At 29.1% G+C, this 16,321-nt stretch overlaps 1 protein-coding gene across 2 annotated transcripts in view; it reads left to right on the forward strand.

The window, feature by feature from the left end:
• Positions 1–1,170: 1,170 nt before the first annotated feature.
• LOC146527453 (uncharacterized) overlaps positions 1,171–16,321 on the forward strand; it is a 43,935-nt gene continuing 28,784 nt past the window's right edge. Inside the window, exon 1 of one of the 2 annotated variants that reach the window (XM_085205351.1) lies at positions 1,171–1,448. The gene's annotated coding sequence lies outside the window, so the exon portion shown is untranslated. The remainder of the gene's footprint in view (positions 1,449–16,321) is intronic. The other variant, XM_085205352.1, reaches the window with a different exon arrangement.

The following is a 16,321-nucleotide window of genomic DNA, read 5'->3' on the forward strand; positions in this document are numbered from 1 at the left end:
GTGTGATAGAGTAGTGTTAAACCAAGTGCTTTCATTAGGATTTAAAGACCATTATATGAGGCTGTTATACTCGAGGCCAGTTGTGGCGCAGGGGCACAAGTAACTGTAAATGCGACAGGTTGTAGGTTCAATTAATCGAGGAAACGAAATATTTTATAGTTTCATTTCTCTGGTGTCAAGGCTAAGCGCGGCGTTGAGTTCCGCCACTCAACATACAAAGAATTCTGCGAAAAGTGGGGAACGGAGTGTCTTGACAGTAAGTTCCCTCTGTCTACCCTACTGTCGGCGGGATACAGCGAAAAGCTGATTTAATTTTTTTTATTTTGATTGAATATTATATTTTTTACACTCATTGAAAATCCTTGGCAATTATGAATATTAAATGACAATAGAATCATATTAACGTAACGCCGCCCACACGTCGGGGAGCGGTCTCTAAACGTTATTTAAATTATTAAATTTGACATTTACTACTTCATGTTACATATGAAAAAAGTTAGTACGGAATGTGAAGGACCGATTATTCTTGAATTAATAGACTTTAATTAGCGCCAATTTCGGTGCTTAGAATTTTATCTCATACTTTTGACATTTTGCACTGATAATAATCGAATATTTTAAATGAAGGGATTCGAGTGCCGAATATTCACTTTTTTTTATACGAATCGAAGTAGATAGCATATAGCGCCTATTAATAGTGTACAAGCAAAACAGTATTAACAAATAATAATTCATTCTCTCGAGTGGGGATTGAATCTACAACCGTCGCGTTACAGTCACACCCTTGTGTCCCTGTGCCACGATGGCCTCGAGTATAAGAATATTAGTTTATTAATTAAAAAAGAAAGTCAATCGTTTTAAAGTCAAAATAAAATTTACCTAGTGATAATAATAATTATTTTATTTTTATTTTTTAATTGCATATAACATATAAGTAATATAGAATTGTATGCATAGATGTCAATATTAATTATTGTCTTAATAAAATCAGCCTACCATTTCTGGGTTAATAGATTCAATCAAAAGAGCCAGGTGCGATGAAATCGTAAACAATTAACAACTTATTATGATACCTATACGAGTATGACCGTCTATAGCGAGCCGAAACTTCTAGCCAAAGAAACAGTTATACATGGATGGACAAAGTTAATAAAGTCGATGTCCTGCTACATTGTTAGCCAGTCTCGGATGTACCGCGACGCCATTCAAAACACCGCGGCCGCTAACATATATAATTAGTAAATCCCGAATATTTTCGCGTCAGCCATTTGTATTCGGCGCGCGTCGCGTCCTAGCCACGCCACTGACACATTTCTGTTTTCGCGCGCCTATTGAATTTAGAACAGTTTTTGTTTTTCTTTCGATACGGTGTTGAAAATTTTGTATAGATACGTGGATTTTGGATAACTGGGATTTTAATTTTGGTTTCATTTGTCGGATTATTTAAGGTAAGTGATTTTTTTTTTAATAATAATTTATACAACTAAAAGCAGGAGGCATTAAAACTGGAATTATAGTAGGGATTATAACAGGAAAGAAAAAAAGTATGATTTTCATATTTTTGAATATTAATTTTATTATAAAAAAATATTTTATCTTTAGTATATTAACTTTTGAATTGGTAACAAAGAAACTAATTTGCAAACAAATCGACGACGGTATTTAAAATGTTTGAGGAGTGCACACTTTGAATCAAATATGAAATGCAATTTGCTTAATATTCGAATATCGTTGTAGAGCGTAGTATCGGCCGAATATGTACGTACATATAAGGATTTAAAGGCACTTAAAATATTTATATTTAAATTTACGTTCTACTTTGACAATAAATAAATTTATTACAAGTAGCATAAATAAATAGTTAGGTAAGTATCGAAAATAGTAATCCACCCCCACATTCTCCGCTATGGTAATGCAATTCATAAATGCCGAACAGAATATTAGAATATTTTTAAAATTTTTGCGGTTATAAAACTGTCATTCATTAACATATTGCATTAAAAAAGGAAACATCTAAATCCAAGAAGATTACAAATCAACATAACAAAAGATTTAAAATGTTGAGGTCATAAAAACGCATAGGTTTAATAAATAAATTAGATATTTCCAATACAAATTTATTTATTGATCAATAGTTTTTATTTATTTTCGAAAACTAACTTGATATTTAAAAGGTGCAGGTAATAGGATCGAGGATATTTTTTATTTTAAGAAGTAATTTTTTTAGACTTGCTTATACAGCTCATGTAGCGAGAATTGTAAAGTGACCAATTTGTTGAGTGTATGCTATCTTAAGTTTTATAAAACTTATTAACAAAATATTTTTTATGTTTACCTCAAAATAATTATGAAAAATTGTAGAAATTTTGAACTCGCTATTTGTAGTATGACACATTGAAACATTACCTAAATCCTGATGGTAGATATATAATTTATGAGTAAGAACGCCATCTCAAGTTCGATCTCAAACGTGAGAGCGGTTTATAAATACGGCCTTAGTACAACGTTTCCTGTTAGTTTATAGAAAAATTATATATAGCAAGAATTGGCTTCGTAAAAATTAATAAAAAAACACTTATAACATATACATTTGTATTTATATATGAATTGAAGTTGAGATTTAAAAAATATTAAACCTTTTTGTTCCTTTTGGTGCTAACGAACGGAATGAAAACACTATTATATTAACAAACTAAAACCGGTAACAAAGCGACTGACATTTTCAATTAAAAAAAAGATGATTTGCCACCAGATCTGTCGCTATAATATTACCAATTTACGCTTATATTGTTAATGGAATGTCACTTTTATCGAGCCCAAAATAGTGATTCGTAATTTGACCTCACGTTAAGATTTTCAGCTTCTGTTTTATAATCCCTCATATTGATATTGGTTTATAAATATGTATTTAATATATTCATTTATTTCACATTGGATTCGCTAGTATGTATGTATATAATATTCTTTATTACATCGTATCTCCAGAACCGCTGAACGGATATATACTTAAAATTGTTTTTAAGAAAACTGGTTTCAAGTAGAAATATGTAATTATATATGTAGAGACAGGCTTAGTGTCTTTATATATTGTCTAACGAAACGATATTCTGCGCAAATCTCGGGAAATACGGGAAATTTGATGACAAACTCGTTAAACCTACACCGCGACTCGCAAGCACTCGTCTGAACGCCTCTCCCTGCAACGTGATGCCGACACCCTCACGGTAAACCGGAATGTTTCTTTCCTCTAATAGTAGCACTTGATGTCTTCAAAAGACCCACAAAATGTGTAAACCAGGCTGTTTAGGACATTCTTGAGTGGAAATAAAATGTTGATCAAAACTCTAATTCACATTATTTTACTCTTATGACTATAAATATAGCGCAAGTGTAAATTTCAACATCATTAATGATTATTATTGAGATATTTTCCCAATTTCTCGATAAAATGTTTTTTATTAGGCCGCACTTTTTGAAAATGATATACTAACCTAGTCTAATGTCTCTTAATAAACGAAAAAAGAGAACAAAGTGTTATAAAAAGAAAAAAAATGAGTTCTACCTGTATTTATATATTATCGTAGATAAAAATCAACACGTATTTATTTTAAAAATTTAAGCTTTTAATAGCTAATTTATTTTCTTTCTTTTTATATAACGTCGAAACTTGATTGATGTGCCAAATTATGCGTATATTACACGGATCACTTTTACATGATAAGCTTGATGAAGCGACTAAATTGAGTTATTCCTTAATTTAAAACTTGAAAGTGGATAATTCATTGAGGATGAGATGATGAAAGGTCTTGTCTTAACAGTTTAAAAAATTTAAACTGTGAAGTCTTTGTGACTCGCCACGGTTGTGGCATCGATTCACTCGGAGGCATGAAATCTTAATAATGTTCACTTATTTCCTTTGGTAACGAGATAAAGCACGACGTAGATCTAACAACACGCGGCAATGGAGGCATTCTCCAGAATTTGGCGAAAAGCGGGGAACGGAAGTGTCTTAGTGTCTAGGTGTCTTAGTGTTAGGAACCTAGTGTCGGAACACTAGGTTCCTAAGTCCCCGCTGCCTACAGTGCTATGTGCGAGATACAGCGTGAAGCTACAAAAAGAAAAAGAAAACTTAGCCTTCTAATAATGATTAGAATATGTAATATGAGGTAATATGGACAAAAGCAATAACTCTTGCGGCCACGACTGTGTGTCATCAATAAAACATTAAGTTTCTGTATTTTATTAGCTTTTATATATATCGATAGATATAGGTATATTTAATTTAAAAAGTTGATACTTGATTTTGAATTTTTTTTATCTAATTCTAGGCGAAATAATTTTTTTTTATACTTTTTTACTTTACTTTTTTATTATATGATCGATTACTTTTTCGTGAAATGATCTCCTTCAACATGAGTTTAAATTAATATAAGTATTATAGGCAAAATAAAAAAGTATGTTTGAAATGCAAAATGTAAACTTAGAAATGAAGATTTTGTCCTTCATCAACAATGTTCAAGAGAGGTTTTCCGTTCAGAACCATCTGAACAGAAAACCAGATTATACTTTAAATATTTCTAATCAAAATAAATTAAAAAGAACTGACTTCGTAAATCGATATCAATAAAACACTAGCAATACAATAAAGAAAAAACTTTTGTTTGAAATTTATTTAAATAGTGGCAAGAGTTTATTCATTCACTTTTTGTATTTGTTAATTTATAGCCTGTTAACTTACACCTCTGCGTCAGTTGTAAGCCTTTGTTTTGGCGAATCGTCTTTTTCATCATTATTTATATGGCAAACAAGGTAGGGATCTCCGGAGTTGGCATTGTATGAGCGCCACCGTATTTCAAGAATTATTAAGTATCATCAATATACTTCGTTAATAATTATTCTGACCGAATATGAAATATTAATGATTGTTTGCTTAATTATACCACATCTGTCTTCTTGTATGTTTGGACATTTAAAAAAATGTAGTTTTTTTATAACAAAATTAATTGCAACTGATGACCTTTTAAAATTACAATTGCAAAAAATAAACTTTTCATAAAAATTCTGTCATATTTTTGAGTTTGACGTTTGTGTTTTTTAATTTTAATGAGAATAGATGTAACAAGTAAGTAATTTTTGAATACAAATGAGTAAAATGTATAAATTTAGATTTTGAATTACTTAAGTAAGTTACTGTTTTCAGATTTCATACTAAAATTTTAATTTTTTTTTTTAAGTTAATACGTACAATTTTCTTAAACCATGTAGTTACATTACATATAGCACCGGACTACCTATGCTATCTGTAATATTAACAATCTTGCATTGTCGAGATATCTTGTGCCCATATAAACATATATCCCATTCTCTTTTTACGCATAATTCTATCCAAGCTTATTTACGAGATTTACCTTTCATACTCGGAGAAAAGATCCGGGCACCTGTCCTATAAACTACGAAAGGGGCGTGTAAAGTTATATACTTAGTGATTTTAGTGCTGTATATCTGATAGTATATGAAAAATAATAGAACTGTATCGCTCTTGACATAAAATGTAGAGGCATATTTTATAAACTTAATCTTATTATACGTTTGCCTATGATATTATCTAATCACATACAATTCTAATCTATGCCTTGTCATATCAATTTGAAAGCACATTCATAATTTTATTTTATATTTTTTAGATCTTTTCTTGGTCTGGGTAGACCATCTACGGCGTTAGGTTCCGCTACAAAAACTTATAACTATTATATTGTTTTGCTTATATTAGTAACATTTGATATTCATAATCTTTATATTTAGATTTTAATACGGTTTTATGTTAACAAAAATAAAATTTTGCTTGGATATTTTTTTTCTTGCTAAAAATTATCAGCCGCCAGTATTTTTTATTGTAGATTTTGAGGAAAGGACAAACGACAAATGTTTTATTTTATTTTGTTAAAGTATTAAGTGCTCTAAAGAGCATCAACGATTATGATTTTAGAATTTATGATGTTTTAATTAATTACTAATACGTTTATATGTTAATAAAACTTAAATTTATTATGATGTCAACTTTCAGTCACGAGTTCGTCATATTTAATATTTTATAATAAGTTTTATTTTTATTTTAAATCAGCTCCAAGGCATGTGCTGCATAGTAAGGTGGGTAGAACGAACTCTGCGTCAGACTATTATCAAAGTAATTATTTTGGTAATATTTCGAAATATCATAGTTTTCCACTCAATTAAGACGAATATACTACATGAATGACGATTAATTAATAGTATTAGAAATATAATCTTTTTGTGTAATCAATAATTATTAGTTTAGTACCCCCTCTCGTTGTTCGTTGAATCCTCCGCACGTTTTTTAGCGTAAACAGATCATATCGTGACTAAGCGGTTACATTACATGTTGTTTTATAAAAAGATCTACAATTGTTTTAAAATTTACAATATTTATTTAAAAGTTTTACAGGGAGACGAATATTAAGAGATCAGCGTGATAAAATTATCTATAAATATCTTAATCAAGTTTTATTAGGACAGTCACTAAGGAATCTTTTTTATTTTAGCTTCACATAGTATCCCGCACATAACAGGGTACCTGGCAACCTGGGAACCAAGTGTTATGACAGCCCGTTCCCCATTTATTGACAGTTATTGAGGCACAGCGAGACGTTGAATTCCACTACTTAACAAAATTGGAAAATTGAGTGGAAAATGTGGATCTTAAAATTCTCTTTATCTACCCTTCTATAATCGGTATACAGCGTGATCCCATATTTTTTTATTATATTAATATCACTAAAATTCTAAACGACATTTCTGGCAACTTTGACATTAAAACAGTTAATAATTAAATATATATTTACTATAAACAAAATTAACTCGAGACATGTAAGAGTAACTTTCATATTCGAATATTCTTATGTGTCAGGATAAGGCCAATCCCTCATTGTAATCTGACGTGAGTGGTCAACGGACAGCTATTATTACTTCGACATTTATTTTTAATAGGTTTTAATAATTATTGAAACACACATAAGTACCTACATATTGGTTACGCCTACTAGCTATATGGATAACAGATTCAATTCATTGGAATGCAAAATACATTTAAAGTTTGTATCATTAATATGTTTAATTTGTGATTGATATTGATTGTACTCATAATGAAGGCTAAATTTAGTTTATCTATATATATAAAAGGACTTGTCCTCACTGACTGAGGTAAGACGCACGCACAGCCGTAACCGCTGTGCGTAGAAACGTTAAATTTGGACAAAAGTTTACTTTCGTAATCTGGACATCCACTAAGAAGGGATTTTGAAAAATTTTAACCCTAAAGGGGTGAAATAGGGGTTCAAAGTTTGTATGGAAAAAAAATTAAATCGGCACCGATTTTTATAAAATTTGAAATTTAGATTTTTAAAAGTATTTAATTGAACACGTGTTTCATCGTTTTCTAGAATTCTCCCCCTAAGGGTGCAAATAAGGGGTTGAAAGTTTGTATAGGTTTTTTTTAAATCGTCACCAATTTTTATAAAATTTAAAATTCAGACTCTTAAACGTATATAATTAAACACATATTTCATGGTTTTCTGGAATTCACCCCGTAAGAGTGCAAATAAGGGGTTGAAAGTTTGTATGGGAAAATTCTTAAATCGCCACCGATTTTTATAAAATTTGATATTTAGACTCTTAAAAATATTTAATTGAACATATGTTTCATGGTTTTCTAGAATTTACCCCCTAAGGGTGCAAATAAGGGGTTGAAAGTTTGTATGGAAAAATCTTTAAATCGCCACCGATTTTTGTAAAATTTGAAATTTAGACTCTTAAAAATATTTCATTGAACACATGTTTCATGGGTTATTAGAATTCACCCTTAAATACGCAAGCGAAGCTGCGCGCGTCCGCTAGTCGTTAATATCGGGTTTGACATTATTTTTACATTCTTTTAGCTTCACGCTGTATCCCGCTCATAGCAGAGTAGGCAGAGGGTATCTGCGAACCTATTAAGACACTTGCCTTCCCCACTTTCTGCCGAATTCTGAGGGCTTTGCGAGTTAAGCGGTAGAATTCAACGCTACGCTTTCTTTGCCTTGCTCTGATAGAGCAAGGAAATTAATAATTAAAATTTCATTTTCTCGAGTGGGAATCGAATACAACCTGTCGCGTTTACAGTCCAACGCTAGTGCTACAATGCCACGAGTGGCTTCGATTGACTTTTATTGAAAAAAAAATAAAATGCTAATAGTTAAAGGCAGGTTGTATCTATACTATATCTAGTAATTTGTTCATATAAAAATGGCGACTACACTTTTAATTTTGATTGATTGTATAAAAATCTGTCTTAACAGCTATAACTTTCTTGATTCTATAAGAAATCCATAAGAATAAAGAATGATATGAACTTAATTTTGTTCCAAGTGAACTTTTGTACGAGCCGATCGTAAAGAGTTTTTATGTTAACTTTAACATTAAAAGCGACTGGATCACATAATTAGATTATCAACGCGGAAGTGTTTTATTATTATCAAGACACAGGTACCAACGTATGTATTAATTGAAACTTGTTCGATGTTTTTTACTAGCTTCGTATCGATATAGAGGTCTTTGTACTATTCAGGAATGCTTATTGCCCAAGTTTGACTTAGAAATATCAAAAATATCTCAATTTGATTATTAATTTTCTTGTCTGTAGCTTTTTTTAGAGGTGTTAATTTGTGATTTTGCAAATGGACGTAAAAACTTTATATCAGATTGTATTTTTTTAAGACGGGAGCGTGTTCAAGTTAATTATGCTTTTATATCTTTAAACTTGTTTTTATTTTGCTATATTTAGCGGGAAAAATGTATTTATAAATTACTCTATATTTTTATATACATATGTAGATTCTACAGCCGGTGGAAAAATAAACAAAATATATTTTATAATTTTTTGGATATTTTTTTTTTTGGATGGGGCCATCCATATCTAGAGAACTCTTGTAATTTGTACTAATAACTCTGTATAATTTCTGAAAAATCTGAAATTCTCTTTGAGACTGGATTATCAGTACCTAAGAAGGTACTGTTTAAAATAACTTACCTGGTTTACAATAAATCAATTAATTCGTAAAGTTATCAAAGTTATTTATTTTATTATTTATTTCTTTTTTTATTGAAATCGAAGTAAACAAATTATTAAGTCTTAAACCACTTAACAACGTAGAATATGTAAGCTCTATTTCAAGGGACAGGCTCTACAATATTGCGCAATTTTTATATTTAATAACAATAATTTTATATTGATACAGTATTTATTTAATCTTGCCATAAGTACTGTTACAATTAAAAATAAACAAAATATTAGTTTTGAATTTGGAATTTGTCATTTTTATACGATTGTTCAATGTGTTTTCTTATTTTCCCGCCAATATTTTGTAAAATATTTTGTGATATTAAAATTGACTTTTTATTACCACACGGTGATAAAATGCAATGCAATCTGCATTACATAAAGTAGCTATAGCGCCAAATACTATTTTTAAAACCCTCCATACGCTTGATATTATTCTCTGCTTGTGACAGAATAGCGTTTGACCGACGTATTCATATGAAAAATTAAAGCAGCAAGGGAAAGAATTCAAAGAAATTCTGTCTGAAAATATTTTACCTCAAGAAACAGATATTCCATTATAATTGAATTTTGAATGAAATTATATAGTAATCTCGTCCCTCTACATTTTGCAATCAATCAAAATGAGAAGCGTAGTGTCCATTGTTTCCGATAATATCTATAACTTAAGTGTCTTCTACAAAAGGAGTGTCAATAAGTAAGAACCTAGTGGTTATTGAATATGTAAGTGTTACTATAAAGAGTTATCGCACATCAATAAGCAATAAATAATTTTCGTTCTTTTCGATTAAATCTTTCATTGAGTTAATGTAATATATTGCAGCCATGAAATTAATACGTTTTTATTTCGCGTGATCCTACTTATTTTATTACGTAACTTGTAGTTGGAAAGAATTCTTTTTTTTATGATATTGGCGGTTTTTTATGCGGCGGATGAAGGTTTTAATCTTCTTTTTCGGAAAACCTGAAATTAATTTCCAAAAGAGTTATTTTAAAAAAATATTTTAAATTATATTAAAGCGTTGATGTGAAACTTAAGTGACAAGAAAGTATACACATGATGTTTACCTAAAAATTTGGTTGATGTTATTTATTATTCATAATTATAAATTTAAAAACTAGCGGGTAGGTTGATATCACATTGCATCTCATAGGATTGACAGTTTTCTTTCGATTATTTTTGTAAATCCGTAATATTTATAAATTTTTCTTTACCATTTACATCTAATTCAAATCATTTCATGATCGTAACTTCCTTTTGTTTTTAAGTTATTAATAAAACTTATAACAATTTCAGCCAATTTCATAAGGTCCTTTTAATCTTAAAAAACTTTATATATTTTTGTAATAAATACAAATCAACAAATTGTATTATAAATATAAATATTTTGACTTTTGACGTTTATAGAGTGAAGAATTCGTTAATATGGTGTAAAACGATTAAGTTTTATTGCTCAAATCAAATTAAGCGTCCTACATTTTTGAAGAATTATTAACTTATTGTTGGTTGTCAGTGTCACATGTCCGCCGCATGTGGGGTCTCGCATAATTCGATAATTGTATCATTTAAATTACTACGTAATTAAATAATTACTATACATAATTGCTTTTGCAATATTCATAATACTTTTTGGATTTTTAAGGAAAATACAACTAGTATAATTTACCAATGGTAACGACAATATTACTTTTCATATACTTTTCTATTCGTCATATTCTGTAATATTATCTGTTTTATCATATTAAAATACTTTATTGTATATATGTATATATAACAATTATCCTAAGGCTATCACGAAAATAGTAAAATAAAAATTAATATTTAAGATATCACTGTCACAAATGTTTCACGGTATTTTGACAGCCACTGAGTGGAAAATTGTTAATGAACCATTATAAAAAAAAGTAATTATGAAAGTGACAGGAAACTGAGATTAACTATAAAATGTCAATGCTGGGTGTTAATAAAAAAAACTTGTTATTTGATAATTATTTATACCATTTCATATATAAACAATTGCAGTATAGTATTGTACACATTTTGGGTTCATATATTAATATTTTTAATAAAATAATTGTGTTAGTTGAATAAAATAAAATTAAATCTAAGTGTATTTCTTGCTGTTTTGTCATGTATATCTTTATTCCCTTTAACAAATATGCATAATAAATAATGCACGCCCAATGCGTACTCTGCACTTGCATAACTTTAACATTATATAATTTAAGCATTATCAAAAAGGGGCGTGACACAATGGAACAGTGACTGATGACGGTGTTCGATTCCCAATGGTGGGAATAAATAATTTTCATTTCTTCGCTCCGGTAGCTAGACAAAGCGCGCCGTTGAGTTCTGCCACTCGCCACTTAATATCTTAATAAATTAACACAATTCTCTGCCCTATTATGTATGGAATAAAATGTGCCAAAACATAAAAATAAAGTTTATCTATCTATCTATATATTAAGTCTGTTTTAATGTTATAATAATTAAGAGTGATACCATATAAAAATCTATAAAGCCACCTACGAGATAAGATAAATAAAAGGACAATTAACCTAAATCTACTTTATTTAATTGCTTAGCGTTGACATTTATTTCGGAAGGGCAATGGATTGTATGATTTATTTTTCCAAATGATAAAATCATTAATCGTTAAGACATTTTCTAAATAAATAAATTCTTTCCCGGTCTTTTTTTGGAATTTTAAATATTAGACTGTATTTTGTTTTATTTTTCTGTACTATATACGTAATGTAATAAAAGTGTACAGGTACATATTCTACACTTTCTAAAAATATAATATAATAATAAAATTTAAATCCATAATTTTAAATTTATTTAATCTCTCAAGTACAACGAAATGTAATTTGAGTGTACAAAGTCCCTCAAGATACCTCAGCAGTAGCTATATATTATTATTGTACTTGGATGCGATCGTTGTTTGCTTAACAATGATCTTACAACATTACTTATGTAATGAAAATTAGCATTTAAGTCTTCTTTTAAAGATACATTTTGAATTTATAGCCCTTTTAAAAGTATTTTTTATTTTATATGGTCAAGTAGAGATCTTTGATTTCATTTTTTCAATTATCTCGATGTCCAATCATGTTTGGATTGTGATTTAACGAATAAAGATTTTAAACATTACTACTTTTATACCATCTTAGAAAAGCCTTTTTCTTATACTGCACAACACATACTTGCGTTATCTTTGTTTCACTTGTAAGATTCATCACTGGTTTACTTACCACTTTTTTAAAAAAAGAACGTAACCATTATCGAATTTCTTATTTAACCACTAATTTCGCCTAATTTTTTAAAGATAAAATCTATTAGCATTATTTAGCTATAATTCATTAATCCGAGAGGGAATCGAATATACAACCATCACGTTTTCTCGTTTGACGCTGTGCCGTTGCACCACGACGACCCCTAATTAATAATTTTAAGAAATGAATTTAATATTAAAATCTTCCTAAAGATAAAAAATAACTTGCATTAATTTCGAAGAGAGACTGGTATATTATGGGGATATAACTTGTTTTAAGCCACGTGACATGTTTGTATAAAAAGTCAGTGTTGTCCTGTAATAATTTATATATAACAATATAGCAATATTCTGTATATAATAATATAAAATATTTTATATTATTATATTTATAAAAGCTCTTAGGATGAGAAAAGCTGAGAATTGTAGCAACTACCCTATTTCAGCAGGGTAGGCAGAGGAAACCTAGGAACCTAGACTTAAAACATTCCGTTCTCCATTAAGACAATTCCTTTCCCAGCGAATTCTTGAGGTATTGCATGGTGAGTGACGGAACTAAACACTGGAATTTTTATTACTAAATTGTATTAAAAATGAATACTAATAATAATTTTACTGATGCAAAAGCCAGTCATTGGATGAAATCCTTGTAACATATGTATGGACATTCAAATAATAATCACGTTGAAAGCTTACACAGTACAAGAATAATTACTTATATCTCGTGCCAAATGGATACAAAACGATGATATAATGTTGTTACCACCTACGATAATATTATACTTACCTACAATTTTTTTTCTGTGTTGCTATATGTAAAAAAGAGTTGAATCATAATATTGTTAAAAGGAATAAATTATGCTATTTATTTTTTTGATATTTTATTATAATAGGAGTATTTGAATTGCAAAAATTTGATATCTTATTCTGATATGTGATTGTATTTAGATATAAATATTATTGAAGTTTAAAAAAACTGGTCATCAAGGTTTACAATATGTAAATTAAATTTCTTTTGTAAGCCTATATTGCAAATATTTTTTTTAAAATAGTTTTCAAAAAATTCTTTATCAAAGAGATCATACAAAGATTCTACATTTTATTGCTCTACAATTCAGAAACTCCGTATAAATTATTTCATCATAAAAATCTATTACCGGTACAATGTAATTAAAACTTAAATATTTTAAAGCAAGAGTTACGCCAATTACATATACCTATATGTAATAAAAACTACTACTATAAAAGCATACATAAATCAAACGTATTTTTTGTCACTGACCTATAATTAATCAACAAAACGTTCTGTCGTTGAATCACCTTTTGTCTATATTTTAATTTAGTATAATATACGGTTGCTTACTAATCAATGCCTCATATTAGACTTTAGATTTTCCGCTTGTAGATATGTCATGTTTCACGTGTTTATATTAATGATAGTGCTAATGATAATTATGATTATCATAATTATAATTATGTGATGAATTGTTAATGATATATTATTCCTTATTTTATATGAGATTAGAGAGCCGTAGCTCCTTTAAATTTCTTCATATATAACTAGTATTGTCCGTTCTTTTAACCTTTATATTATATATTTAGTTTTTCCTAATTATATTAAAACAAATTAATCACTCCATCGATCAATGTAACTACAATAAATGTATTGTTTGATATTTAAAGACAGCTTGGAGGACATTGTTCCTTTTAATTTTGATGTTATCTAAAAATATCTTAGGATATTAGATTGTTGTTTATCCAAGTATAATGGCTACGCTCGCTATTTTCAAAATACAATTAGTAAGTAAATTCGAATATCATTAGGCTAGCTGTACAGGCAATTTAAATTTTTAAGGTAAGCAACAAATATTTTAGTTCTTGTAGTTAGTTAGAAATTTGATCTACGGGTTTAAAGACAATAGCCATACAGACAGACAGTTGGTCGGAGTCGTCCTAATCTATATCGATTATATATTTTGAGTGACAGTGAACAACGCAGCGAAATGCCAATTGGTGATCGTAAGAACAGGTCCGTGACCGTGACATTAGCGTGTTTGTTCCGCTACCTAATCATGTGTAGGTCTAGGTACATATTATGTACGTACAAATACCGAAAATAAGTCTTTAGTATTTTTGCATTACATATAGGTATATAATAAATAATTACAAACCAATCCCATTCGAGGAAGTGAAATATTTATTCACGTTTATATTTCCATTTGTTTGCTTCGGCGTTGAGTTCTGCCACTCAACATGCAATGCCTCCAGAATTCGGCAGAAAGTGGGGTACGGAGTGGCTTAACACTGGCTTCTCTGCCTACCCTGTTATGTGCGGCATACAGCGTGAAGCTGATGTACGATGTAAAATTATAAGGAACATTTAATTAAGTAATGTTTTTTCCACGAATGTAGAGTATACAGATGAATTTCTTTGTAGTCCATATTATCTTACGTTACATAACTGTGAAACAATCAGCAAAGACGACATTTACGCAAAAATCTGTATAATTAAAAAAAATTCTAAACAAAATCTACTACAGGTAGCTTCATAGGTACAGAAAAATTTTGAGGATAAAAGAGGTCTGATTAATTCCGTTTTGTTCAGTCAAAAAAATCATTACTCAGCTTTCAAAGAAATTCTTTTACATTCGCTAACCGTATTGCGTCGTCATTGCGGTACTATGTTATTACCTAAATTATGAATAACATTGTCTATAGTTAGTAGGAATAGTAGGGTTAGTTCTAGTGAATAACATTAAAAATCGTTAAAAAATTTGTTACCATTTTTTAACAACGGAACAATGGTTCTTATAATTTTTCTAGCAGCTTTTATAACTTAGAATCTAAAGAGTTTAAAAAACTATGATTCTATATTAAGATTTTTTTAACGATTACTATCAAAACTTGCGCGAAATGGTATTTCAATCTCTCCAACACCTTCTTTTGATCGACAACGTATAATTTTGTCTCTTGTATTTGCTTAAATAATCTACTTAAAAAAATAAAGGATATATTATTATTTTAATACAAAATACCTTAAGGCTTGGGATTTTGAGACGTCAAAATATAAATATTTAAAAATGATTACGGTTAAAGTTTTCCTTTTATCGTAAGGTTCGTCGTATTTGTTGCAAATATTTACTTGTGGTTATGGGCTTTTAAAGTGCACTTTTTGTTAGGTTTACTTTACAAATTTATATTCAAATAAATTAAGGGATATATTGCAAATATTCAAAGTTTTACACTTCAAAGTTCAAATTGGTTTTTTCAAAAATTTTAGAGTTCGATGTGTTCGATTGCTCAATTGATGCGTAAAATAATGAAATTAGAGAAATTCTTATATATTCTAAAGAAATTATAATTTAGCTGTGAAAACTTAAAATATAGAAAAAAAATGTATTGCTTCTGAATATTCGAACAAAAACTCCGCCAAAATTTCCTTTTAGGTCATAATTGATATAAAGTATCTACAAAAAATTGTTCAATAAGAATGATGACATCGGGATAATTTATGATCGTCACCATAATATATTCTTGAACGCTTCTTTCACGCACTTTTGTTATAATAACCATTACTCTATAATAAAAGGTCATTCGTCGCGTTTTAATATCGTTTTTGTGTCGAAAGTGTCGTTAAAAATGCAAAAACCCAATATAATTTTGTGCGAACAAATGATTGATGATGGACACCGACGACGTCAGATTATGCAGAAATCACTTGACTAATTGAGATAGCTTGTTTTGATATAAATAATTTATTGTATTTTATTAGACGATGTAGACGGATTTTTTAAATTTTAGCTTATTTTAGAGAAGCGAATATATTTTGTTTTCTTTTCAGCTTTTCAAGGTAAGTGCTATAGTAAACGAAGACAACTATTTAAATTTTCTTATTGATAATTTTTTGTCCATATTTAACAAAAATAAAAGATCT

The sequence above is a fragment of the Heliconius melpomene genome, chromosome 20 (genome assembly GCF_056956725.1).
Source record: "Heliconius melpomene rosina isolate 202511_hmr_F chromosome 20, ASM5695672v1, whole genome shotgun sequence".
Taxonomy (NCBI): domain Eukaryota; kingdom Metazoa; phylum Arthropoda; class Insecta; order Lepidoptera; family Nymphalidae; genus Heliconius; species Heliconius melpomene.